Source organism: Pleurodeles waltl, chromosome 11 (genome assembly GCF_031143425.1).
Source record: "Pleurodeles waltl isolate 20211129_DDA chromosome 11, aPleWal1.hap1.20221129, whole genome shotgun sequence".
Taxonomy (NCBI): Eukaryota; Metazoa; Chordata; class Amphibia; order Caudata; family Salamandridae; genus Pleurodeles; species Pleurodeles waltl.
Genome location: NC_090450.1, coordinates 200,866,801 through 200,881,122, shown reverse-complemented (window position 1 = coordinate 200,881,122; position 14,322 = coordinate 200,866,801).

Below are 14,322 nucleotides of genomic sequence, written 5' to 3'. Positions count from 1 at the left end.
ACTAAAGCATGCCCACTGCACATATCCATACAACCCCCTAAACCATCATCACACAAGCCCCCACACAGGAATGCCAGCACTGGGGTACACGGTCACCCACCCGTTGCACACCATGACACACACAGATGCAATAATCATGCCTTTACACCCCTGCAGGACCACTACCCAACATCACCAGACAGGAGGGTCCAGACAGCTCCACTCCACCCACAGAAGAGGCCCACAGTGATGACAGCACCTCTGTCCACCTGGATCTAGATAACCAGCCCGGGCCATCGGGGGCCTCGGGACAGTCGGTTCCCCTCACACAGGCACAGGATACTACAGACCTTCCCCCCCCTCTGGAAACACCAGCACAGCACCCACCCTGTGGGCCCATACCTCCGTCCCCAGGACACGTCAATCAGCTTTGTGTCCACCACTACAGGGAACCCAGGATAACCCACCACCCCAACAACAACAGGGACCTGGGGGCAGTGGCAGTGGGCACACGGTCCAGGGGACGGAGGCCCAGGAACACAGGGTAACTGGGAGGGCTGCTTTGCGACAGAGGGCGGACAGGCCAAGGGAACCCACTTTCCACGAGGACCTCTCCTCCATCATGGGAGCCTACCACCACTCCCAGGAGACAATGGCAACGGTACTGGCCAAGTTTCAGGAGACCCAGCGCATGCAGGAGGAACAGTATTTGGGTTCAGGGAGGAACTCAGAACCATCAGCTCCGCCCTGGGCACCATCGTAGGGGTGCTGAAGGAAGTACTCAACACCAGGAGGGACACTGTGGCACTACAAGGGGCCCCTGACACTAGCATGGACGATGAACTGCCCACCACCTTCGCCAGCACTAGTGGACAGGAGGCACCGCCACAGGACCACCACACCAGCACCCCACCCCCTGCAGAGGGAGAACCACCCTGCAAATGGTCCCTGAGATCCAGGAACAAGACAGAGCACGATGCCAAGACCCCCGCCAAGAAATGAGACCACCCTGATTGTCATCCCACTCTCCCACTTTGTCACCCTGTCCATATTGAAACTGCCCCAGCTCCACTTCCTATGCCCATGTGGGCAATGCACCTGTGAGACTAATAGAGTGGACTCTGCATTGTATATTCCTCCGCCATCACCCCTCACCATTTTACTACCCCCTCCACTTAAATAAACACACTTAAAGCACAAAACAATCTGGAGTCTGTCTGTGATTTCAAAATAGTGTATTTCCAATTACAGTGGCAAAATGTACATGAAATAGTAATTCCAACATACCTATGTCACACAGCTCTATTCCCTGAGGAATCTAAGCAGATGACACACGTTGGGACCCACACCTGTGAAACCGTAAGGGAAAGTGACAACTCAGTGACCATACACTGTGTAAAATCGACTGACAGGAGAGAGGTAGAAGTGTAAAAGTACATGTAGTAGGCAGGAATGTATTCTCACCTGTGTTTCACTGGAAATATTTCTGGATGACTGAGTCCCTGTTCTGCATGTCTTCTTCCTCTGCTTCCTCCTCATCACTGTCCACAGGCTCCACAGCTGCCACAACACCGCCATCTGGACTATCCTCCTGCAGAAAAGGCACCTGTCGTCGCAAAGCCAAGTTGTGAAGCATACAGCAGGCCACGATGATCTGGCACACCTTCTTTGGTGAGTAGAATAGGGATCCACCTGTCATATGGAGGCACCTGAACCTGGCCTTCAGGAGGCCGAAGGTCCGCTCGATCACCCTCCTAGTTTGCCCATGGGCCTCATTGTAGCGTTCCTCTGCCCTTGTCCTGGGATTCGGCACTGGGGTCAGTAGCCATGACAGGTTGGGGTAACCAGAGTCACCTAATAGCCACACACGGTGCCTCTGGAGTTGACCCATCACATAAGGGATGCTGCTATTCCACAGGATGTAGGCGTCATGCACTGAGCCAGGGAACATGGCATTCACATGGTAGATGTACTGGTCTGCCAAACATACCATCTGTACATTCCTGGAATGATAACTCTTCCGGTTCCTGTACACCTGTTCACTCCTGTGGGGGGGGACCAAAGCCACATGGGTTCCATCAATGGCACCTATGATGTTGGGGATATGCCCAAGGGCATAAAAGTCACCTTTCACTGTAGGCAAATCCTCCACCTGAGGGAAAACGATGTAGCTCTGCATGTCTTTCAGCAGGGCAGGCAACACTCTGGACAATACGTTGGAAAACATAGGCTGGGACATCCCTGATGCCATGGCCACAATTGTTTGAAAAGACCCACTTGCAAGGAAATGTAGCACTGATAGCACTTGCACTTGAGAGGGGATTCCTGTGGGATGGCGGATTGCTGACATCAGGCCAGGCTCCAACTGTGTACACAGTTCCTGGATTGTGGCACGGTCAAACCTGTAGATGATAATCAAATTTCTTTCCTCCATTGTTGACAGGTCCACCAGCGGTCGGTACACCAGAGGATTCCGCCATCTCCTTACATGTCCCAGCGGACGGTGCCTATGAAGGACAACAGAGAGCACAGAGTCAAACAACTCAGAGATATGTACCCACAGTCTACACAGAACACCATTGATACACAAAATGTGGCCTGTATGTGTGTTGAGAGTAGGCCTAGGTATGTGTGACGCAGTTGGTAATTAGGCCATGTGGGCCCCTGAAATAGCGGCTGCCTGACCTCCTAAGTGGGACAATGGGATGTGAGGTAACTGCACTGGCATTGTACACCGTTGCGGTAGGCGGTAGAAGACCACGGCGCAATGCTGCATTGGTTAACATTGGACCCTATGGGTCCCAGGAGCCAATGACAATGTACGCCGGTGGTGATGGTACGCACCGCCGCGGACGTGACCGACATTTTCTATCTGTTGAACCACTCGATACCTGATCTTCGACAGGAGAGGACCTAAGCTGCAAGTGCTGCTGTGACCTCGGTCTGGAAGAGACAATGGCTTGTGCGTCTGGTGAAAGGGCCCCTGCCTTCACATCGGAGGAGTTGGAGAAGCTCGTTGATGGGGTCCTCCCCCAGTACACGCTACTCTAGGGTCCTCCAGACCAACAGGTAAGTACACAGGGAGCATGTTGAATGGACTATGCCTGTTTGGAGAGGGCTGGTTGTAAGAAGGAAGGGGGCAGAGTTCTGCGTGCATGAAAGACGGTGGGTGCATGTGCCACATGGCAAGGGTAGGGATGGGGGCCACTCACTTTGACTGCGCAGTTGGTAATGACTTCTCTTCTTCCCCTGTACATTTCATGTAGATTCAGCGCCCACCAGAAGAAGGATATTTGGCGTGCCATCGCCAAGGACATCTGGACCCTGGGGGTCCACCACAGACAGGGCACCCACTGCTGTAAAAGATGGGAGCAAGAAGACGGCGGAGGCTCAGCTGGGGATGGCCTCCCAACGTGGGAGGGGTGCCCGTCGAACCATGACCCCCCTGATGTTCAGGATCCTGGCTGTGGCCTACCCAGATTTGGATGGGCGCTTGAGGGCATCACAGCAGACACAAGGGGGTGAGTACACTCTCATTCAGCTGACTTTGCACGCAGTGGAGGGGTGTGGGTGGGGGAGGAGGGCTGTGGGTTTCCCTAGGCCAGGGCAAGTTCCGTAGGCTAGACCCCTTCATAAGGCATGGCCCTGTGGCCCCCCACACCACCTCTGTAGAGTGCCAAGTACAGCTATTCATGCCCCTGTGTCATCTATGTGTGCATATGTCGTCCATAGCCTTGTAGGCCATTTCCCAGGAATTGCACTGTAGAGCCCAACAGCGCGACGTAGTGGCGGGGGCTTCTGTGTCTGTCTTGTCCGCCAACGGTAGCGGTAAGCCATGCACTCAACATGTCTTTCTTCTGTTCCCCCCCCCCTTTTTTGCGGTCTCCCTGTTCTTGTGTGCATTAGCATCATCAGGCAGAGGAGCAGTGGCACCGGAGCACGAGGGAGCTGCATCCCACATGGCCATTGAGGGCCACACTACGGACTCTGAATAGGCCAGTGGGACGGAGGGCGAGGGGAGCACCACGGCGGTGACAGGAGCTGAAACCAGCGACACAGACTCGTCCTGAGATGGGAGCTCCCTTGTGGTGGCGGCAACATCTGTGCCCCCCACTTCTACAGGTACAGCTGCCACCCCCCCTACCAGCACCGCCCTCCCAGCAGCCCCTCAGCCTTCACCCCGTGCCCGCTCACCCAGGAGGGTGGGCATCACCTTCGCCCAAGGCAGCTCAGCCCCTTCCCCTGTCACCTCTGCTGCCCTCAGTGAGGAGGCCATTGACCTCCTCAGGTCCCTCACAGTTGGGCAGTCTACCATTTTGAATGCCATCCAGGGTGTAGAAAGGGAGTTGCAACAAACCAATGCATTCCTGGAGGGCATTAATTCTGGTCAGGCTGCCGTTCACCGAACCTTTCAAGCTCTGGCCTCAGCACTGATGACAGCCATTGTCCCTGTGTCTAGCCTCCCCCCCCCAACTTCCTCCACCCAGACCCAAGACCCTGTACCCCAGCCTATCCCAAGCACACCATCAGACCAGCCTGCACACACCTCACCATACAAGGGAAGCTCAGGCAAACATAAGCACCACACATCCCACAGGCACTCACGCAAGCATCACACACATACAGACACACCAACATCCACTGCCTCCACTGTGTCCCCCCTCCTCGTCGTCTCCCTCCTCCCTCCCAGTCTCGTCTACACTCACACCTGCATGCACTACCACTACAGTCACTACGTCCCGCACCAGCACACCCCGCTCACGTGCAGTCACCACCCCCAATACCATTCACACGTCCCCTGTGTCCTCTCCCAGTGTGTCTGTGACGCCCCCTCCAAAGATACACAAGCGCAGGTACACACCCACCCAACATACATCTACCTCACAACAGCCTACAGCGCATGCACCCACAAGCCACAAAACTTACACCTCCTACAACCACCACCTCTTCCTCCACTCCCAAACCCCTCCAGCTACCCGTCCCAGTGTCTTCAAACAACTTTTGCTGTCCACCCTTAACCTATTTCCCACCACCCCCCGTCCAACTCATAGGTCCCGAACTAGCACCTCAGCCACAAAATCTCCGGGACCAGTGGTGCCTGTTGTCACAGGTATGTGGAGTGCACCAGCCACCAGGACAGCCAGTGTGTCACGGAGCCACAGCACAGCCAGTCCCCCCCCCCTGTGAAGCACCAGAAGTTGGCCAGTGCCCAGCGGGAGAGGGGGAAGACTCCAGCCACCCAATCCGCTCCCAGGGGTCCCGGTGGGAGTGTGGACTCAGCTGTGACTCCTCCCAAGGTGGGGAAGGCCCAGAAGAAAGCCGGCAAGTCTGGGAGGAGCAGCACGGTGGAGAAGACCGCCATCATCCCCGCTGGCCAGGATGGCCCCGCCAGCCCCATCGTCGCTGCCCAGGAAGCCACCGCCAGCCCCATAGTCGCTGCCCAGGAGGCCACCGCCAGCCCCATCGTCGCTGCCCAGGAGGGCCCCGCCAGCCACAGCCCAGCTGCCCCGGAGGGACCCACCAGCCACAGCCCAGCTGCCCAGGAGGGCCCCACCAGCCACAGCCCAGCTGACCAATGAAGGACCGCCAGCCCCAGCCCAGCTGGGCAGTGAAGAACTGCCAAGTCAAGCACCGCTGAACAGGGCAAGCACCGCTGAACAGGGCAAGGACCGCCAAGTCAAGCACCGCTGAACAGGGCAAGCACTGCTGAACAGGGCAAGGACCGCCAAGTCAAGCACCGCTGAACAGGGCAAGCACCGCTGAACAGGGCAAGGACCGCCAAGTCAAGCACTGCTGAACAGGGCAAGCACCGCTGAACAGGGCAAGGACTGCCAAGTCAAGCACCGCTAGCCCATGAGCGGCAGGGGCATTGACGCAACAGGGACCGTCACGGGGTGAGTGATGCACTCTGGGCACCAGTCCCCCTCCAGAACCAGTGGAGACATGCATCCACTACGTCTGTCCTTGGCAGGATGAAGCACTCTTGGCACCAAGCCCCCTCCAGAACCAGTGGAGACATGCATCCACTACGTCTGTCCTTGGCAGGATGAAGCACTCTGGGCACCAAGCCCCCTCCAGAACCAGTGGAGACATGCATCCACTACGTCTGTCCTTGGCAGGATGAAGCACTCTGGGCACCAAGCCCCCTCCAGAACCAGTGGAGACTGTCATCCACTTGAAAGACTGTGGCTTTGCACTCCCCAGGATTGAACAGTGGGAAAACCACCCACTGTAAAGACTTGAGAGACTGTGGCTTTGCACTCCCCAGGATATGGCAGTGGGCAACCCACCCACTGTAGAGACTTGTGAGACTGTGGCTTTGCACTCCCCAGGATTGAACAGTGGGCAAACCACCCACTGTAGAGACTTGTGAGACTGTGGCTTTGCACTCCCCAGGATATGGCAGTGGGCAAACCACCCACTGTAGAGACTTGAGAGACAGTGGCTTTGCACTCCCCAGGATTGAACAGTGGGCAAACCACCCACTGTAGAGACTTGAGAGACTGTGGCTTTCCACTCACCAGGATTGAACAGTGGGCAAACCACCTACTGTAGAGACTTGAGAGACGGTGGCTTTGCACTCCCCAGGATTGAACAGTGAGCAAACAACCCACTGTAGAGACTTGTGAGACTGTAGCTTTGCACTCCCCAGGATTGAACAGTGGGCAAACCACCCACTGTAGAGACTTGAGAGACTGTGGCTTTGCACTCCCCAGGATACATCAATGGGCATGGAGGCCCCTTGTGGATCCGGCGTTGTGCACTCATCCGGCTGAGGTGCCCCCCCTTCCCTTCCCCCTGAGGTGCGTGTTGTATTTCTATCTGATGCCCCTGCAGTGTTCTCTCTGTTTTGATTTGGTATCGTGTGTGGGCCTCGCCCATGCATTTTGGGCCCAGTGGTCCACGGACTATAAATGGTGCAATACCTGGACTACTAATCTTGGTGTATATTTTGTTAATAGTGTATATATGTATATTTTTGCTTACTGAATTTTGATATATTACAATGGTTACACTCATTTCCTTTTGTCATTGCATTCTTCCGGGGGGGTTGGGGGGTGTAACTGTAATGTATAGATATGCATTGGTGTGTGTGTTGTAGTGGGTGAGGGTGGGTGTGTTGCGTGTGTGTGTCCCTGTTTTTTGCCTCACCCCTCCCCTGTGTCGTAGGTGCAGTACTCACTGTGGTCTTCGCCGCCGGCGTTGGTGCTCCTGGTACAGGAGCAGGAAGACTACCGCAGGGAGAATATGGAGTTCCGGCTCCATGGTGTCCTCGTTCCTCGTGGAGTGTGTAGAGGTGAGCGTTTTCCCTTCGAAATTCCTGTTTCCGCCTTGTTTTTATCCGCGGTGAATCCGCCCCGGAAAAGGTGGCGTATTGGCCTGTCATAATAGTGTGGGCGGTACATTGTCCTCCGCCTGTCTGTTGGCGGTGACCGCCGAGCTGTTTGTTTGTACCGCTGTGGCAGTCTGAGTGTTAAAGTGGCTGTCTTTATTGGCGGTTTCTGCCACGGTCGTAATTCCAAAACATTTTCCGCTGGCCTGTTGGCGGTCTTACCGCCGCTTTAACACCGTCCGCCAGGGTTGTAATGATCACCTATGTCTACACTTACACTTTTGGCCTACACTTAAACTTTTGTTATAAGTTTACCTTTGTGAATCGGGCCGATGATGAGCAATAAGCCAGGCTCCCCCCTAGTGCGATCAATATGCAATTTTGCTGAAAAAAACTTTTTTTTACAGGTTTAAAGACAAATGTGACTGAATTGCATGCAAATTGATGATGATGAAGATGTTTTAATTGGATCTATTATTATTATTATTATTATTATTATTATTATTATTATTATTATTATAGAGATTTGCTAAGCGAATGGTGACCAGTGGGCATTCCAGCACTAGTTGAGCAACGTAAACTGTGGTAGTAAGCTCCAGGGGGTTTAATTCTCAAACAGCAGAGTTTTAAGCCATTTTCTAAAGGGCAATTTATTATCAGCTGTCCGGAGGGGCAAGGGTTCCAGAGTTTTGGTACATTATACCTGAAAGATCTTCCTCCACTCCTAGCCCTTTTGATAGGTGGGACCACAGTATGTAGTGTATTAGAGGATCTGAAACTTCTCCTGGGGTTGGAGGGAGCGATCAGCTCTCAGGAAATGGAGGGTCCTTGATTTCAGAAGTCTCTGTGTGCAATGAACAGTGATTTGAAATTGATCCTTTGTGCAACCCGGAGATCAGATGTGGCCTGCCATGCTGAGAGGTGTCTGGGGATATTTAGCAGGGCCCGGCCACTGCACCACTTGTAGTTAGCGAATTACTGCTTTTGGCGCTTCCAGATAGAAGACATTTCTGTAGTCCAGGTGAGAGAGAATCAGTGCCTGGAATACTAGTCTCCTGGAAATAGAGGGGTCAAGTACGGGATTTCTCAGAGCACTTTGAGGATCCTATAGCAACAGGCCACAAATTTGGTTACTTGAGTCTCCATAGAAAGAGTTGTATGCAGCTATACCCCTAAACGTTTTATGGCCGTTTTGGGGGCAGAGGTGGCCTTAAACAATCTGGCCAGTTTAGGGATATTTGGGGGTTTGCAATGTTCCCCAGGAACATCAGCTCAGTTGTATTGCCATCAAGCTTAAAGCAGGGTTTTCCATCCAGCTGGTTACTCCCTCAAGGTATGGTCAAGTGAGGGGGCCACATGTTTGTGATCACGAAGTTGAAGGCCTTAGCGTCTGATATTGTGATGGATGGTAGTCTGCCTATTTAGAGATTACCGTCAGTCCAGCGGTCATCTCTGTACTTCAAAAAGAACTGCTACTACGAAAACGTTTGTGTACGGCTGCTATTGGTTTTGATGGCTGTCCATCAAACCTTCAACATTTTTTTTTTCACACTGGGAGTTCGTTATTGAAACAGAAAAACTAATAGACCGCACTGCCAAGGAATTTTTCTGTGGGTTTGGAGTTCAATCTTTATTTTTGTCTGTTCCGCACTGCCAGGTATTTACCTGCCGGTGACAGACAGAAAAAAGAATGTGACATTATGGGTACATTTATAAAAAATGTGTGTCGCCTTTGAGCCACGCTAAAGGTCACAAGAGTGACACAACTCTTAAGTTACATTTATCAAGCCACTCAAGGTCACCTTGCATCAGCTTGCCTGGCTTGATTAATCTAGAGTAACCGAAAGTAGTGCAAATCACCCCACTCTGTTACTCTGCCCAGGGAAGGTGTTCCATGGATAGAGTTTGGGTGTTCCCATGCATCCACCTATGGATTTTGGCACATTTGCAGGTTTGCCATTACTGGTAGACCTCAGAATGTGTTGAAAACCTACGCCTCCTCAGGTGAGGTGTAACAAGGAGAAATATCTCCTATCTGCAGCCCACATAGAAAGAGGAAAATGCTTCTTAGGACTGTTTTTGTTCAGAAAGGTGCAACTTTCTGCGCCAGAACAATCCTGCTTACAGTGGTGCAAAGGTGCCTGCTTTGACACTAGGCAGCACATGTATGTGCCAGCACTGTGAAAAGACAGGCATTCACCATACAATGTTAACTACAGTGCATTCCTGCCCTTTCCCTATCACGCAGCAACTATGTGTCCTAACTACGGCAAGGAATGCAATGCCCTTCCTTCAACAGACCATACTCTGATGAATCACCAGAGGAAGCTTCCTTCGACACAGCGAAAAGGTACTGTGTCAACAGAAAGCTGCCTGCCCAACTCTAAATGATGCAGGCAGGCCAAGATGCTATGTTGCATTTTCGACCCCTGAGTCTGAAACAAGTGAAACTGAAGCTAAAAAAGGCTAAACCCTCGAAAGCAAATACTAGGAATAATGAAAATAAGAGGGAATCTTAACTATTTCTGTGGAAAATGAAGAAAAGAGGATGATCTATAGTTTGGTGGAAAGAGTACCTTGTTGCAAATGCAGTATCTACGAAGCACTCAGTCTGTCTGCTTTGTTTAGAGTTGGCCGACTGCCAGCTGTCTCCCGATGGAGCACCATTGGCTATGTCAGTCGAAAGTTTCCTCTAGTGGTTCCTTCAGCAGTTGGGCATTACAACGCCTGCCCTATATAGGGTGGATGGGGTGATATCCTTTTCTTTATCTGCCACCACCAGGTAAACCCTGGTGGTGAGGAACCGAAAAATAATAATGACCCCCTCATCCAGGCATCCTGGGTGTTTGAGGAACTAGGGGGCATATTTCAGAGCCCCTAGCATCACCGGAGCGTCACTTTTCGTGACACCCAGGTGGCGCTTTTCCTTGCACTGTAGTCACAAGCTAGCGTTAAGCCACTTTTTGTGGCCTAACATAAGGCACCCTTCACATGCAGCACTTTGCGTGGAAGGGGCAAGCAATGGGTGTTGCTGCGGGTGTGCCGCAGCAACACCCATTGCATTTTGACGCTGCCTCAGATTTATGAGTTCTGGTAAACCTGAGGCAGTGCCAAATTCTAATGCCACCTCAGGACAGATAGCAAAAAAAGTGGTGACATCTTATTGGCTGTACACGCACACGCCACTAGGTGGCACCATACAGCCGTAATAGCTTCCTGCTTCCTCCTGCCATATTAGGAATCCCGTTCAGTGCTTCTTTTCCTCAGGCGCATGGACCCAGAGCTGCACGCACCTCACTGCACAGAGGAAAACAATGTTGTTAAAAGAAAGACGAGAAAAGTAGCGCTTCACTGGCAAGCTCTGTAAAGTGGCACTAATGTGTTTGGTGTGAACAAAACTAATCTGGCCATTTTGCCTTGTTTTATTTGTTTTGCCAGATTTTGAACATAATTTTCTTCTGTCCCGAAGCTGCACTTCGGAAGGGAAAAATGTTGAAAAAGACTACATATTCAGCAATGTGCTTTTATTTTTTTATTTTTGGTATCCATTTCACAGGGGAAATAATGAAGGAAAGAGAGAAAAAGAGGGTGAGAGCTGTATCTTGAAGTCACAGTTCTCAGGAGGTAAGAAAGAGCGAGATAGAGACAGAATGAGGGGACAGAGGTAGAGAGTGAGCTGCCAGCGGACTCAGTGCTAAATGTAAAATATGAATACGATTCATTGTCTTGAAAAATTTGTTCAAAGAGGTTTGCTCTCAAATTGTACATAGAATCCTTGCTACAGCATCACCCAGTCCTTTTTACATACAAGCAAAAGCCTGTCAAAGAACCAGTTTGATCACTGTCATCGAAGGAAGAGCTGGCTTCCTCATTGCTTTCGTCATGGTGTAGGCATTTACAACATTATAACTGGGCTGCTTAAATAGATTACACATACAAATGTATTGCCTTAGCAGGGAAAATATAAAATACACATTGCACCTAAAGCCTGGCAACGACAAAACATGTTTAGGTCTGATGTTGGTTACATGCTTCAGAACGGCTTTTGATTTCTTCACTACATTCTATGAACAACACTTGCTGTTTTATCTGTTTTTAGTGGGTGATGCTGGTGTAAAATAAATCTGCAAAACTTTGTAAACTTTTACATGCCACTAGTGAGAAAAAAGTCTGCACCCCCCTAAAGTCTGCTAAGCACCTTGTAAATGGTTTCTTTTAAGTAACATCTTTATGTGTTGTGTGTTTTGGTCCATGTCTGTTGTAAATGATAACTGGGTGTTGAATGTCTTATGTTCTTCAAAGTTCTTGCATACAGCACACAATGGTGGTACTATGACAGTTATCCTGTCCCTGGAGCAGCTCCTGGGGTGCATCTCAGATACCCAGGTGCAATTTCACCTTTTCTGATGTTTTTACTTTTTGGTATTTAATTTTGTGTAACCCCTGGCCGAATAGCTCATGGAAAGCTAAACAAGAATTCTTGTGCAAAACATAAAACATCAACAATACAGAGATGGTGCTAATTTAACTGAATTGGGCTAGGAAAACTATTTTGACTTTATTCTTAAATTAGATTCAACTTTACTAGAGAAGCTGTTTCATCCACATGGACGTGACCATCATTTGATGTGGGCAAATTGGAAGCGATAGCTTCGTGGCAGAAATAACCGCCTAGATATAATCTACAACATTGCACATTTTTTGTCATCAAGCATTGTGCTCAGTCGAGGTCACGAAATCCATGAGCACTCTGATTATTAACTTTCTCTCTTATCCTCAATGTCAGGTATTATTTAAGAATAATTATTTAAGAATTATTTATTTAAGAATAAAGTAAAAATAGTTATCCTAGCTCAATTCAGTTACAATTGTTTTTTTGGAATATTTTGCCTAAACTTGCGGTCATTGTCCAAGAAAGCATGAAGTCCCAGAATCAAAAATATATTATACTGTTACAGGGGACTTGGCCAGCAAATCGGTAATCACTTTAAACCAGCAATCAGTTCATAAAATGGTAGACCCTCTGCAAACTTGGTGATATTAGTTTCCAGCTAACTAAATGTAACAGTAAATAAATCGGAAATCAAAGCACCATGAACTTACCATGATTTTGATTTTATCAACCTGCACATTTTGTACAACCTAGTGGTACTGGTCAATGTTTACCAAAGTTCTAAAAAAACACAACGCTGATGCGAAGTCAGAACTCCTACAAACAGACCTATTATTTTTGAGATGTAAATTTTAAAATGTTCATTGGATTCTAAGTGGAGAAATGCTTGAACCTCAACTTTTTTCGAAAATTGGAGCAGCGTTGGGGCAGTGAGTAGCAAGATGATGGTCCAGATCCTTGGTGCATACGACCACTTACTGGAATATAGAAATTGTGAGCCTCATTATTGCAGAGAATGATCACCAAACTTCTTGAAGGATTTTATGATAAAAACAAAATTTTGAATGTGTCCCTTCCTGCACAAAAACAATTCTGCATGCAATGCAGGCACCCTTGTACCATGGCAAAAGGGTGCCTGCATTGGTGCTCGGCAATCAATGGGCTCCAGCGCAAGGGGAAAGAGCAGGAATGCGTCATATGCCATAGATGCTTCGTATGCCAGAGACTCACATTCCTGACCTTTCACTTTGATGCAGGGTGGGCAGCAAGGTAAGTTGCTGTGCTGCCCTGCAACACATCTACATAATTATGCCCCTGAGTACTACCATGCCCCTACAGTGACAAGGCCCAAAAAGCTATTTTTACTGTGGCAGGGATACCTGCCCTATGTAGAAAACCAGAGCACATATTAACATACTAATACTGTATTGCAGGGAAATTAGTTAGTCAAATAATTAAACAACTAATTTTTAATAATTAATAAAGACCCAATTCAATAGTTACACTTTTAATAAACATTAAGGAGAAGTAGCTTTTAGACGGTTACCCTTTACTCGCCTAAATTGTTGGAAAGCTAATTTGCATTTGCCTCTTCTAGCTCTCAGTAGATGTGTAGCTTTGAGTAGATGTGCAATAGGTGTGAAATGACTGCCACAAGCAAATAATAAGCTGCCGTGAATTGGCAGAGATGCCTCCGCTGAGCACCATCAAATATGCAGGGTGGTGGTTGTGAGTATCCTCCTTGAAACTCAGTGTCAAATTCTGCTTTACTGGTATGTTGAGCCACATGTCATGTAACTCTTGGGGTACATTTGAAAGGGAGATAACAGGATGCCAAGGCAATTCCTTTTTGTTTATTTGTCCTCATTTGGCATCATAGCGGTACTAATGAAGGCTCAACACCTCATCTTCTATGCCGTAATCCTGAGCAAGACCTTATCCAGCATTAATTGATTTGTCATGATGGCCCTGGAAAGATTATGTATTGGTATTCAGGTCTTAATGATTGGAAAGTCCCCTGGATATTTCTAGATCTTCCCTGTATCTTCCTTTCCACCACCTTTGCAATGGTTCCCACATGACCACCCTTTTCTGGACAGAAGTACTACAGTCACGCTTATCCATTGGACCAACCATGCCCATTCTATAGGGATTGGGGGTAGAGGTGATACCCATTTGAAACAAATTTCCCTTCTTGTCAATAAAATAAAGTGTAAATGAGTGCTCTCAGTCTCTTGTATATGTTAATGGTAGCACCCTCCTCCTCTATCACACCAAAAATCACCCGTGCAGGGCTTACCTTTATTTCTCTACCTGAGATCTCAGACAGAGCCTTTCCCACTTCTTCCCAGAAAAGTCGGATGGTCGGACACTGCACAAACCTATGCACATTATCAGCAAGCTTACTCTCATACTTGAGATAGGACTTCACCACTCAGGTTCCTAGATTAGACAGCTTTTTAGGGGTCCAGTAAACCCTGTGAAGTGTCAATAGATGGTTCTTCCTAAGATACGCGGGCAACACTGATTCATTGAGCATAGATACTTGCCAAAGATAAGAGCACTCCAGTGTTGGTAAGCCCCCTTCTCTACAGCTTCACTGGCAGGATAAAGACTC